The 13,119-nt window shown below is 38.9% G+C and overlaps 1 protein-coding gene across 5 annotated transcripts in view; it reads right to left on the bottom strand.

Annotated features, from left to right (window-relative positions):
* Positions 1-13,119, bottom strand: part of TMEM117 (transmembrane protein 117) — a 512,620-nt gene that overhangs the window by 270,592 nt on the left and 228,909 nt on the right. The gene's annotated exons all lie outside the window — the stretch shown is intronic.

The raw sequence follows: 13,119 nt of genomic DNA, 5'->3' as shown, positions 1-13,119 counted from the left end.
ACACAAAATTAATATTCAGAGATTAGTGGCATTTTAATACACCATTAATGAACTATCAGAGAAACTAAGAAAACTATCCCATTTACAATTGCAACAAAAAAATTAAGTACCTAGGAATAAATTTAATTAAGGAGGAAAAAGCTACTGTACTCAAAATAATAGGATACTGAAGAAAGAAAATGAGGAGGAGGCAAATAAATGGCAATATATACCATGTTCTTCGATAGGAAGCATTAACATTATTAAAACTAAGTGAAATAAGCCAGTCAGAGAAAGAAAAGTATCATATGATTTCACTTAAATGTGGAATCTAATGAACAAAATAAACTAACAAATAAAATAAAAACTGACTCATAGATACAAAGAACAGACTTTGGAAGGGTGAAAAAGGTAAAGGGATTAAGCAAAAGAAAACACAGACACAGGCAACAGCGTGGTGCTTGCTAGAGGGGCGGGGCGGGTAGAAGAGAGGAAAGGGGAACCAATGTGATGGAAGAAGACTTGAATTTGTGTGATGAACACACAGTATGATACACAAAACAATATGTTATACAATTATACACCTGAAACCATATGTATGCTTTTATTGACCGATGTCACCCTAATGAAGTCAATAAGAAATGTTTAAAAATAGAATAATGACAAGAATAGTATTTCAGAAGATGCTACCTAATGGGAAAATAAATACATAAAATAGAGTGAACCCATTAAAAAATAAAAATACTGAATGTTGAGAAGTGCTTAGTTTCCATGGCATTATAATTAAATAGAGCTTAGTTTGTTCTTTGAATAGTGTTAGAAACATCCAGGTAGCTTTGGCTTATCCAAACCAAATTCTGAAACTTGAACAGCGTAAAAGCAATGAAAAGATCTTTCCACTAACCAAATTAGAATGGTTAGAATTTAAGATCAGCTTTCCAAATTAAGTATTTAAGCCATAGAGTTAAACGCCGAAGAAGAAATATTAAGGCTAGCAGAGAAAAATTGAAAAAAAATTAATATCGCTCCACTCTATGGGCCTTGCATTATGGTAAATTTGCACACATTCATAAATAATTTACAGACTATGAAAGGCAAAACAGTTCTGATAGAAACAGATCTCAGCATTAAATTAATATCATTCATGTCACATTAACCTTGCATGAAGAAATCAGTCCTCTCAACAAAAAGATGACTTCAAAAGGACTACCTCTGATATTTTGTTAGCATTGACAGGGGTTTGAATCAATGACTGATAGGTAATAAACCTCTTAACACTGCCTGTTACTTTATTTAGTTCAGTTTCTCCCAACAGGCTTAGCTAAAGGCAAACGGCAAAAGAAATTTCCCTGGAGGATTCGGTACAGCCAGAGCTACTGTAAAGGTGAGAAGATGAATAATGCATTATCAGATACTTTAAAAAAAATTTATCACATACATTGTATTCAATTTTTTTTTTTTTTGTATTTTTCTGAAGCTGGAAACGGGGAGAGACAGTCAGACAGACTCCCGCATGCGCCTGACCGGGATCCACCCGGCACGCCCACCAGGGGCGAAGCTCTGCCCACCAGGGGGCGATGCTCTGCCCCTCTGGGGTGTGGCTCTGTCGCGACCAGAGCCACTCTAGCGCCTGGGGCAGAGGCCAAGGAGCCATCCCCAGCGCCCGGGCCATCTTTTGCTCCAATGGAGCCACGGCTGCGGGAGGGGAAGAGAGAGACAGAGAGGAAAAAGAGGGGGAGGGGTCGAGAAGCAGATGGGCGCCTCTCCTGTGTGCCCTGGCCGGGAATCGAACCTGGGACTTCCTCTCACCAGGCCGACACTCTACCACTGAGCCAACTGGCCAGGGCCTCAATATTTTTTTTCAATGCTATCTCCACTTCCCTCTGTATTTCTTAAGTATATTGATATTTGGGGGGGAAAACATAAATTTGTCATTGTCCTATTATTTTTGATGATTCTATTTTAATATACTTTGGGCCATGTTTCTTTCTTTCTAGCTTTTCCCAGACAGGACATGTGTAGCACACTTCAAAAATTACTGAGGTATATCAGGTGGCCCTTCTTGCTCACATGTTATTTCTTTTAATATGTCCATTCCCCATAGAGGAAACTATTTAGTCACCTCCTCAGAAAGAGAACAAAAGAATTAATGGCATTTGGGCACATGTGTTTCCAGGATGAGATTATGTTTTGCTACCAAGAGCATGCGACGTGCCCTTGGGAGCAGGAGAAAAGAGGAAACTAGTGACGGCATTCATAGAACCCCTGCAGACGGTGGTGGGAGAAGGGGACAGGTGACACCGTCATCAGAATGTAGTTCTACAGAAAGGCAAACTGATGCCGAGAAAGAGAAATGACCACAACATAGGAAGCATGACCTTGCACAGTATGGAAAACCTATCGCTTGCACAAACATGGCACAGGAATGATGGCTAATATTCTCAAGCAACAAGATTATTAGCACAGGCCTGACCTGTGGTGGCGCAGTGGATAAAACGTCGACCTGGAAATGCTGAGGTCGCCGGTTTGAAACCCTGGGCTTGCCTGGTCAAGGCACATATGGGAGTTGATGCTTCCAGTTCCTCCCCCCTTCTCTCTGTCTCTGTCTCTCTCTCTCCCTCTCTCTGTCCTCTCTAAAAATGAATAAATAAATTTAAAAAAAAATTTTTTTAAAAAGATTATTAGCACAAAAGGGGGAAAGAAATAAGGTAAGCCATGAAAACCAGCAGGAAACTAAAAGAAAGAGAAAAATGAGAACTTATAGAGTGGATTCCGAATGCATATAACAAATTTTGTGTAAATTAAAGAAAAGTCCCCCTCTCTACAAGAGGTTGGAACTGGAAAGGTAGCATCCTTCAAAGGGAAAGAAAGTCAAAGGAAATTAGTTTTTTCTTTCACATTTTTTAAAACTAAAATAGAGCTCACAAACGTGTGTTGTTAAGGGTCAAATGAAAAGGAAGGTATGTTTCTTCACGGTCTCTGGAGCAGATGGTGCTCAGAGGAGCCCAACATCACCTAGCACAGCACATAGATAATAAGAGGCAGTTTTATTAAAATTTCATGTTAGGACACATTATTTTGAAACATTTTTAAGAAGGCAGATATTTCTTAATACGTTCACGATGGAGAGAGAATGCACTGACAGGAAACAAGAAGTTTTAGGGGTTCATATGACTACGTTGCATAACACAAGCAAAATCAAGCAACATTGGAATTCATCCATTCTATCAACAGGTGTGCAATACCAAGGCTAAACTGCACTGAGAGAAGTTAGAGTTGTCAGAAACCTGCGCTACTAGAAAAGTCACTACATTCAGGTGAGTATCACTCATGGAAAAGGCCTCCTCTTTTTTTTCTCAGGGAACACTGTTCCAGGCACCAATAATAAACGGCCAAAAGTAACAGGGATGACCAAAGCTTTCAGGCAAGACTATTCTTTGTATTATGTTTCTATATACCCAGGCATTGATATAGCTACATCTAGAGAGAAAAGGCTTGAAACAAGCTTTAAAATATTTTCATCCAATGATATGATCCTATACATCGAAAACCCAAAGGACTCCACAAAAAGATTATTAGAAACAATAAACCAATACAGTAAGGTCGCAGGATACAAAATTAACATACAGAAGTCCATAGCCTTTCTCTATGCCAACAATGAAATATTAGAAAACGAACTTAAAAAAATAATCCCCTTCACGATTGCAACAAAAAAAATAAAATACCTAGGAATAAACATAACAAAGAATGTAAAGGACCTATATAATGAAAATTACAAAGCATTGTTAAGGGAAATCGAAAAAGATACAATGAGATGGAAAAATATTCCTTGCTCTTGGATAGGAAGAATAAATATAATCAAAATGGCCATATTACCCAAAGCAATATACAAATTTAATGCAATTCCCATCAAAATTCCTATGAGATTTTTTAAAGAAATGGAACAAAAAATCATCAGATTTATATGGAACTATAAAAAACCCCGAATAGCCAAAACAATCCTAAGGAAAAAGAATGAAGCTGGGGGCATTACAATACCTGACTTTAAACTATATTATAGGGCCACGATAATCAAAACAGCATGGTATTGGCAGAAAAATAGACACTCAGACCAATGGAACAGAATAGAAAGCCCAGAAATAAAACCACATATATATGGTCAAATAATCTTTGATAAAGGGGCCAACAACACACAATGGAGAAAAGAAAGCCTCTTCAACAAATGGTGTTGGGAAAACTGGAAAGCCACATGCAAAAGAATGAAACTCGACTACAGCCTGTTCCGTGTACTAAAATTAATTCAAAATGGATCAAAGACCTAAATATAAGACCTGAAACAATAAAGTACATAGAAGAAGACATAGGTACTAAACTCATGGACCTAGGTTTTAAAGAACATTTTATGAACTTGACTCCAATGGCAAGAGAAGTGAAGGCAAAGATAAATGAATGGGACTACATCAGAATAAAAAGTTTTTGCTCAGCAAGAGAAACTGATATAAAAATAAACAGACAGCCAACTAAATGGGAAATGATATTTTCAAACAACAGCTCAGATAAGGGCCTAATTTCCAAAATTTACAAAGAACTCATAAAACTCAACAACAAACAAACAAACAATCCAATAAAAAAATGGGAAGAAGACATGAATAGACACTTCTCCCAGGAAGAGATACAAATGGCCAACAGATATATGAAAAAATGCTCAGCTTCATTAGTTATTAGGGAAATGCAAATCAAAACTACAATGAGATACCACCTCACACCTGTTAGATTAGCTATGATCAACAAGACGGGTAATAGCAAATGTTGGAGAGGCTGTGGAGAAAAAGGAACCCTCATTCACTGTTGGTGGGACTGTAAGGTAGTACAACCATTATGGAGGAAAGTATGGTGGTTCCTCAAAAAACTGCAAATAGAACTACCTTATGACCCAGCAATCCCTCTACTGGGTATATACCCCCAAAACTCAGAAACATTGATACGTGAAGACACATGTAGCCCCATGTTCATTGCAGCACTGTTCACAGTGGCCAAGACATGGAAACAACCAAAAAGCCCTTCAATAGAAGACTGGATAAAGAAGATGTGGCACATATACACTATGGAATACTACTCAGCCATAAGAAACGATGACATCAGATCATTTACAGCAAAATGGTGGGATCTTGATAACATTATAAGGAGTGAAATAAGTAAATCAGAAAAAAACAAGAACTACATGATTCCATACATTGGTGGAACATAAAAATGAGACTAAGAGACATGGACAAGAGTGTGGTGGTTACCAGGGGTGGGGAGAGGGAGGACAGGGGGAGAGTTAGGGGGAGGGGGAGGGGCACAGAGAACTAGATAGAGGGTGGCGAAGGACAATCTGACTTTGGGCGAGGGGTATGCAACATAATTTAATGACAAAATAACCTAGACATGTTTTCTTTGAATATATGTACCCTGATTTATTAATGTCATCCCATTACCATTAATAAAAATTTATTTAAAAAAAAAATAAAATAAAATAAAATTCAAAAAGAAAAAAAAACAAAACAAAAACAAACAAACAAAAAAAAAATATTTTCATCCAAAAAATAAAAATAACAGATTATCCATCGCTAGGATTAGAGCCCCACATCTCTAAGTCTACTACAGTTCGAGAACTGGGCTGCTTTGGGTTTTATACAAACAACTAGAGTAATCTTCAGGCAATGTAAGTAGGATTATGTCACCTTCTGCTTTCACTTTCCATTGGTTTTCCTTGTTTTTAAAATCCAAACTCTGTGGAAGACAGGCTGCAAACTGACAAAGTCCTCATAGCCTAGGGTTTAGTTTAAGACTAAATTCTTCCCCACACCCTTGGTTGTTGCATGGTAGGGGGTGGTGCACTCTTCAGAGGATTCCCCTTTAAACCTTAGATATGGCTTTTTATCAGAAACTTCCTTGTTTTACAAATGGCTTTTGTTCTCTGCAGTATATAATAAAGCTGGCCAGGATACTTGCAGGAGTTGAGTATGTGGCTCCCCTTCCCCCTTCCTTCCCCTCCCCCATTCCCTTCCTGCTCCCTTTCCCCTCTCCTTTCCAAGGCAATCACAGCTTCAGCTTTCACATTCTTCACTTTTCAGGTGGGGAAGACAAAGCCCAGAGAGGTCGGGAACCACAAAAGACCTTCTGCTTTTTTCCAGTGGTCAGCACAATGCCGGTGGCAAACCCCGTGCGGCTCTTTGGCCCCTTGAGTGTGGCTCTATCAGAAAACACCACGTGCAGGCTCGCAGGTGCGCTGGGCATGGGTCAGTCAGGTGACTGGGAGAGGCCCCTCAGAGACAGGCAGCAGGATATGCAGTGCTGGGGAGCGAGTTGAGTGAGCATGTGGCTCACCAGCCCTGGTTTGCCGACCACTGCAGAGAAAGAAGCAGAAGGTACTTTGTGGTTCCTAACCTCTCTGGGCCTTGTTTTCTGCACCTGAAAAATGAAGAATGTGAAAGCTGAGGCTGTGATTACCTTGGAAAGGAGAGGGGAAAGAGGAGGGGAAAGGGGAAATGGAAGAAGGGGAAAGGGGGGAAGGGGGGAAGGGAAAGGGGGGAAAGGGGGAAAGGGGGGAAGGGGGAAAGGGGGAAGGGGAGCCACATGCTCACTCAACTCCTGCATGAATTGGGTGCACCTCCCCTGGGCTGGGTATCCTGTGTGCCCGCAGGTGGTGTTTTGTTGAAAAGCCGCACTCAAGGAACCAGAGAGCCTTCAGTAAATATCAGCTGGTGTTAAAATGGCTTGCTGGCTGCTAGTTTTCAATTGCTGGTTTAGACCTTTAAATGTCATGGTAAGGGGTTTGTCATATATATATATATATATATATATATATATATATTTGTGTCTCATATTTTTAATAAAGTTTTTGTTAAATTTCCTAATAAATTAATATTTCTAATAAATAAATTTTGGTTTAATGCTATTCTCTTTACATGGAATCCCTAGGCCACATTCCTCTCTTCCAAAATCCTTCTAGAATTGGATAGCATTTTCCTCGGGGAGGAAAGGTTGAATCCATACTCCACACCATATGTAAAGATAATCTCCAAATGTATTTTAATATTAAAATGACACCAAGAGAAAAATTAACAGAATATTTGTCAGACCTCACTTAGGAAAGGACATTTTAAGAATTCATAAAGGACAATGAGATACCATTTTATTTCTATGGATCTAATAAAATTTTAAATGATAATATGCATGCTAGTGAAGAAATATGGTAACAAAGCTGGTATGACTAGACACAATATGGTAGTTTGTCCTTTTTGCCCTCCCAAATATTTACCATAAAGAAATACTCCCATACTTAAAGGTGTAACACCTTTAAGAGGCAGTCTCCTTGTTTCTGTTATCTAAACGGAAATGCTGAAATCATCTTAAGTCTCTTCTTCCAGACTCTGTAGTCAGTTGGAAGCCAAGTATTGCGTTATGAAAGTTATTCTTTTTCTTTTATTTTTACTGTCACCCCAACTTTGGTTTAAGTTCCATTAATTTTTACCTAGACTGCTGAATAAATTTTCTAAAAATAAAATCCAGTCTTTACCATGGGCTAATAATATATTACAAGATTTCTAAAATTACACTGTTATTAGAGTTAATACAATTAGAGGTATATTGAAAAGGAGACAAAATAATCGCTATTTATGGAAGATATAAATGACTACCTGGAGAAAAAAGACTCCCCAAGAAACTATTTGACCCAATAATTGACTTATAAAATAAGAAGATGAAAATCAATTCTTTCCTTTCCTAAAACATTTACTGTCTTTACCAAAAAGGTTTTTTCTGAGCCCTTCCCTGTAGGGTAGAGGAAGAAGAGACGGCCAAGTACAGGTCTGGTCAAGAAGGGTTCAAAGAATGGGTCGAAATCAACAAAGGAAGGAAATGAAGGCAAAGGAATCAAAGCTGAGGGGCCACATGAGCAGAAACGCAAAGGTGGGGAACTGCGGGTGGGCAGCGCACAGGCCCACCTGGGAAGGAGGTGCGTGCAAGTGTTTGCCAAAGTGGAGACCACGTGGAAATGGTGGTTTGAGTTGGGCACAGAATGACAAGGCACCCAAATGCCAAGTGAGGAAACATGGACTTTCTCTTCACAGTCAAAGGAGCTTTGTAGTGATGGTTATGATTTCGTTTGTTTAGCTTTGTTTTCATCAGGTAAGTAAAAGAAAGCAGTCATTTTATTGTACCAAACTATATCAGTTTACTGCAGAGCAAAGAAAATAGTCAAAGGACTTTTTATACCACCTCTATAAATTCATCCTTCCTTTTCACTGATTTCACAGAAAATTTCACAGTTTTATATACAGTGTCTTTCCCAGCATATACCGTGTCCATTACACCTGTGACCCATATTTCTTCATGTTTAATACTTGGAGAATCAAAGCTTTGGAGCAGCAACAGAGGAAGCGAGTGGGTTTTGACCCTGTCCCTTTTGATTTACAGGGTGTATGGTGCTCTGTTATTTTGATTTGCCCAAAGGTTAAAGCTTAAAGACTGTACAGGACAGTGCAGTCCTCCAAAGAGATAAATGCACCAGGGCCAGCTCTCAGCAAAACAGCACTTGATATTTTTTGCTATTGGCTGTTGGCCATTTTAGCATAAAGTCAACTGGCTGGCTATAGCTCAGCCTGGAAAAGGCCTGGCAAATTTGTCCAAGTATCCAATCACTCTGAGTGGAGTGGCCAGTCATAAGCCTTTGTCTCTGCCAGGCTTTTCCAAAGAGCACAACTATATTCTGAGACAGAATTACCAGTTCCTGACAGGTACGATCCCAGAACTCCCTGGATCCAACTAACAAAGAGCCCTAAACCTTCAGGTTATCCCTGAACCAAAGTCCACTTCCAGGTGTCACGTAAGACCAGATCAGACATCACGGAATCACTTGTTAAATGGGAGACTCCAGTTCTGACTCAAATCAGTCTCATATTCTGGGACTAGACTTAACTAATCTAGTTTCAAGGAGAATTTTTAGGTTGCAAAGATACTGGAGAAAAATATGACATAATGAAAAAATCACAGTTTCTGCAATTGGAAGTTGAGTTTAATTTTACCAGTTGAGCTCCCTTGAGCCAATCACTTAATTTCCCTGAACATAATATCTTCCTACCTGCACAATAACATAATCGTAATGTCACAGTGTTATTAAGTCAAAATAGAAAACATTTGTGCAAGCATATTGCAAACTTCAAGCTGCTTTACAAATATTTCTTGTTATTGCCAATTTGTGTTTTATACAGCAGTTCCTAAAGTGTTGTCTGGGGGCCCTGGTGGTACTGAGACCCTATTAGTTCTGCAACAACAAAACTCTTTTTATAACAAAACTAAACTATTTGACATTTTTTACTCTGATTATCTCAAGTGTACAGGAGTTTTCCAGAGCATAAGTCATACATGATGACATCATCATTCTATCAGTTAATGGAATGGTGTGCTTGTATAATCTGTATTTTCCAGAATTTTCTAAAGTAAATTTTGGGGCCCTCAATAATTACTAAAGGAGTAAAGGGGTCCTAATATCAAAACATTTGAGCAATGCTGTTTTATAAGTTCAGAGCTTGTTAAATGTGCTTTAGAAGCAAATAATGCCCTGGCCGGTGGCTCAATGGATAGAACATTGGCCCGGTGTATGAATGGCCCAGGTTCGATTCCCAGTCAGGGCACACAGAAGAAGTGACCATGTGCTTCTTCCCCCCTCCATCCTTCCCTTCTCTTATTCTTCCTCTCCCCCAGCAAGTGAGTCAATTGGTTCAAATATGGCTCAAGCACTGAGGATAGCTCTGTTGGAGTGCATCAGCCTCAGGTGCTAAATAAAAATGGTTCAGTACTCAAGCATCGGCCCCAGATGGGGTTGTCAGGTGGGTCCTCATCAGGGCACATACAGGAGCCTGTCTCACTATCCCCCCTCTTCTCACCTAAAAAACAAACAAAACAAGCCCTGGCCGGTTGGCTCAGTGGTAGAGCATCAGCCTGGCATGCAGGAGTCCCAGGTTCAATTCCTAGCCAGGGCACACAGGAGAAGCGCCCATCTGCTTCTCCACCCTTCCCCCTCTCTTTTCTATCTCTCTCTCTCTTCCCTTCCCGCAGCCAAGGCTCCACTGGAGCAAAGTTGGCCCAGGCGCTGAGGATGGCTTTATGGCCTCTGCCTCAGGCGCTAGAATGGCTCTGGTTGCAACAGAGCAACACCCCAGATGGGCAGAGCATCGCCCCCTGGTGGACATGCTGGGTGGATCCCGGTCAGGCGCATGCGGGAGTCTGTCTGACTGCCGCTCCATTTCCAACTTCAGAAAAATACAAAAACAAACAAACAAAACACATCATTCACTCCTCTGGTAAATATGAGTGTATATTAAAGCAGAAGAGAGGGATATCTTTAAATGTTATACATTTGTAAGTTCATCCATTTAAAAATAAGAAGGGAAAAAGAAAAACATTGCAAATTCTGTTTTATGTACTACAGTGCACATTGAGTACCTTTTATGTTTCACATCTTGCTCTTAAACAGGGGTCCTCAAACTACGGCCCGCGGGCCTCATTCGGCCCCCTGAGGCCATTTATCCGGACCCACTGCACTTCTGGAAGGGGCATTTCTTTCATTGGTGGTCAGTGAGAGGAGCATAGTTCCCATTGAAATACTGGTCTGTTGATTTAAATTTACTTGTTCTCTATTTTAAATATTGTATTTGTTCCCATTTTGTTTTTTTTACTTTAAAATAAGATATGTGCAGTGTGCATAGGGATTTGTTCATAAGTTTCTTTATAGTCAGGCCCTCCAACAGTCTGAGGGACAGTGAACTGGCCCCCTGTATAAAAAGTTTGGGGACCCCTGCTCTTAAAGAACAAACAAGAAAAGTCCAACACACTTTCTGCTCCAAAAATTCTAAAACAATTTGTAAGCAAAGAAGTATTTTATAGAGCAACTGGATACACTCATTAAAATTCTGAATAAGGCTAAATATTTTTGTAAAATTAGCAATATAATCAGGCATAATTTAGAACTACATGTTCTTACTGTGTGGCACAGAAAAAAATGAAAAGAATTAGAACAGGAATCTATGTCAACAAGTAATATTATCTATGAAATCAAAATTACAAAAATGATAAATATTTAATTAAAATGAGATAAAAGTTGTTGTTCTTGGGAAACAAAACACAGGAATTGACCCTGGTTATTGTAACAAGAAGTCATAAGTATTGTGTGATTTCATCTACTGTTCATGCATTACAGTGACAAAAGTAAAAACTATTTTTAAAATTAACTTCACTAACACATGTAGCCCCATGTTCATTGCAGCACTGTTCACAGTGGCCAAGACATGGAAACAACCAAAAAGCCCTTCAATAGAAGACTGGATAAAGAAGATGTGGCACATATACACTATGGAATACTACTCAGCCATAAGAAATGATGACATCAGATCATTTACAGCAAAATGGTGGGAACCTGATAACATTATACGGAGTGAAATAAGTAAATCAGAAAAAAACAAGAACCATATGATTCCATACATTGGTGGAACATAAAAACAAGACTAAGAGACATGGACAAGAGTGTGGTGGTTACCAGGGGTGGGGGGAGGGAGGACATGGGAGGGAGGGAGGGAGAGAGTTAGGGGGAGGGGGAGGGGCACAGAGAACTAGATAGAGGGTGGCGGAGGACAATCTGACTTTGGGTGAGGGGTATGCAACATAATTTAATGACAAAATAACCTAGACATGTTTTCTTTGAATATATGTACCCTGATTTATTAATGTCATCCCATTACCATTAATAAAAATTTATTTAAAAAAAAAATTAACTTCACTATTTCATGATATTGTAAGAATTCACCAAAATCTCAAATAAACTGCAGCAGAACTCTTACAAATGTCCTTTGACCATCTGAATTTCTGATCTATCCAGACAGATTTCTGTTTGGGATTTGAGCCAGGAGCAGAGAAAGTCAAGCAGGTCTGGATCTGAATAGAATCTGAGGATAAAGACTGCTTGGAGTGCAAACCTAGCTCTGGAGTGGAAAACAGGACCAAAATAGGATGTAAGCAGGAATCAAGAGTTAGAAGCAACATCCAGGACCCCAAGCCAAAACATTTTAAACACTCAATATCCTACTGAAATAACAGCCACAAGAGAGACTAGCTCCATTTTCCATTATTGTTAGCTTTCAGGTTCATTCTTCTTTGTTAACACGGATAGTCAGGAGTGAACTGTGCTGAGATGACTTATAGCAGGAAGATTAAGTAAAGGAGAACAATTCATACGATTGAAAACTCCATAATGCAGAATAACTTGAGACATGGTCTTACAATCCATAGAAAACACTGAAATAAAGATTCTTTTAGCAAAATTCACCCTGACAAAGATTGAGTCAAGAAAAAGACAAGCCAGAATTAGGACACACCATAATGGCTTTTAGGAAAATTTAATATCTCTGCCACTCTCTCTCTTTTTCCAGACACTGTGATTTCAGAAGTTAAAATTGTTCAAAGAGCCCCACCTCATTTCTTCTCTTTCTCTTCTCTTGAAAAGAAGGGAGCAAAGGCGACAGTATGTTTAAGCATTTTATAATTGTTATATTCAGGGATAATTAGACATGGGAATAAGGAAGACCATTTCTCTCTTCCAGGAAGAAGAGAAATTGAATAATTTAAAAGTAGTCCAGATTTAAAGAGCTAAACATACAAGAGCTAAAATTTATTATTAACAACTGTCTTTTGTAGATGAGAAAGCATCATTTTGCTGTCCCCTAAATATATATTTCTCAATCTATTTTTCATGTTGTTGAAAATGGACTCTTGAGCCCCTGTAAGACGGAGTTGAAGGTGACCTTGAATGTATACTCAGATCAAGGTCCCCAGAAATAACTTGGTGATAGTGAACCAGACAGAATGGTTATAACATAGCCCCTGAACCACTAGCCAACCTGAAATACTAATGGCCTTATAATTATGATTTTTATTTTAAAGTTCAAATGAATACATGTTATATTCCTACTGGCCAAGTACATTTCTTGAGTTTGCATTTATGTGGCAAATATACCGAATCATTGACTAATTCAATCAAGACAAAAATTGTAAGCATTTATTATATAAAAACACTTTCTTAGGTACTATGTAAACAAATGAGAT

Source organism: Saccopteryx leptura, chromosome 2 (genome assembly GCF_036850995.1).
Source record: "Saccopteryx leptura isolate mSacLep1 chromosome 2, mSacLep1_pri_phased_curated, whole genome shotgun sequence".
NCBI lineage: Eukaryota > Metazoa > Chordata > Mammalia > Chiroptera > Emballonuridae > Saccopteryx > Saccopteryx leptura.
This window is presented reverse-complemented; position numbering and strand designations above follow the sequence as displayed.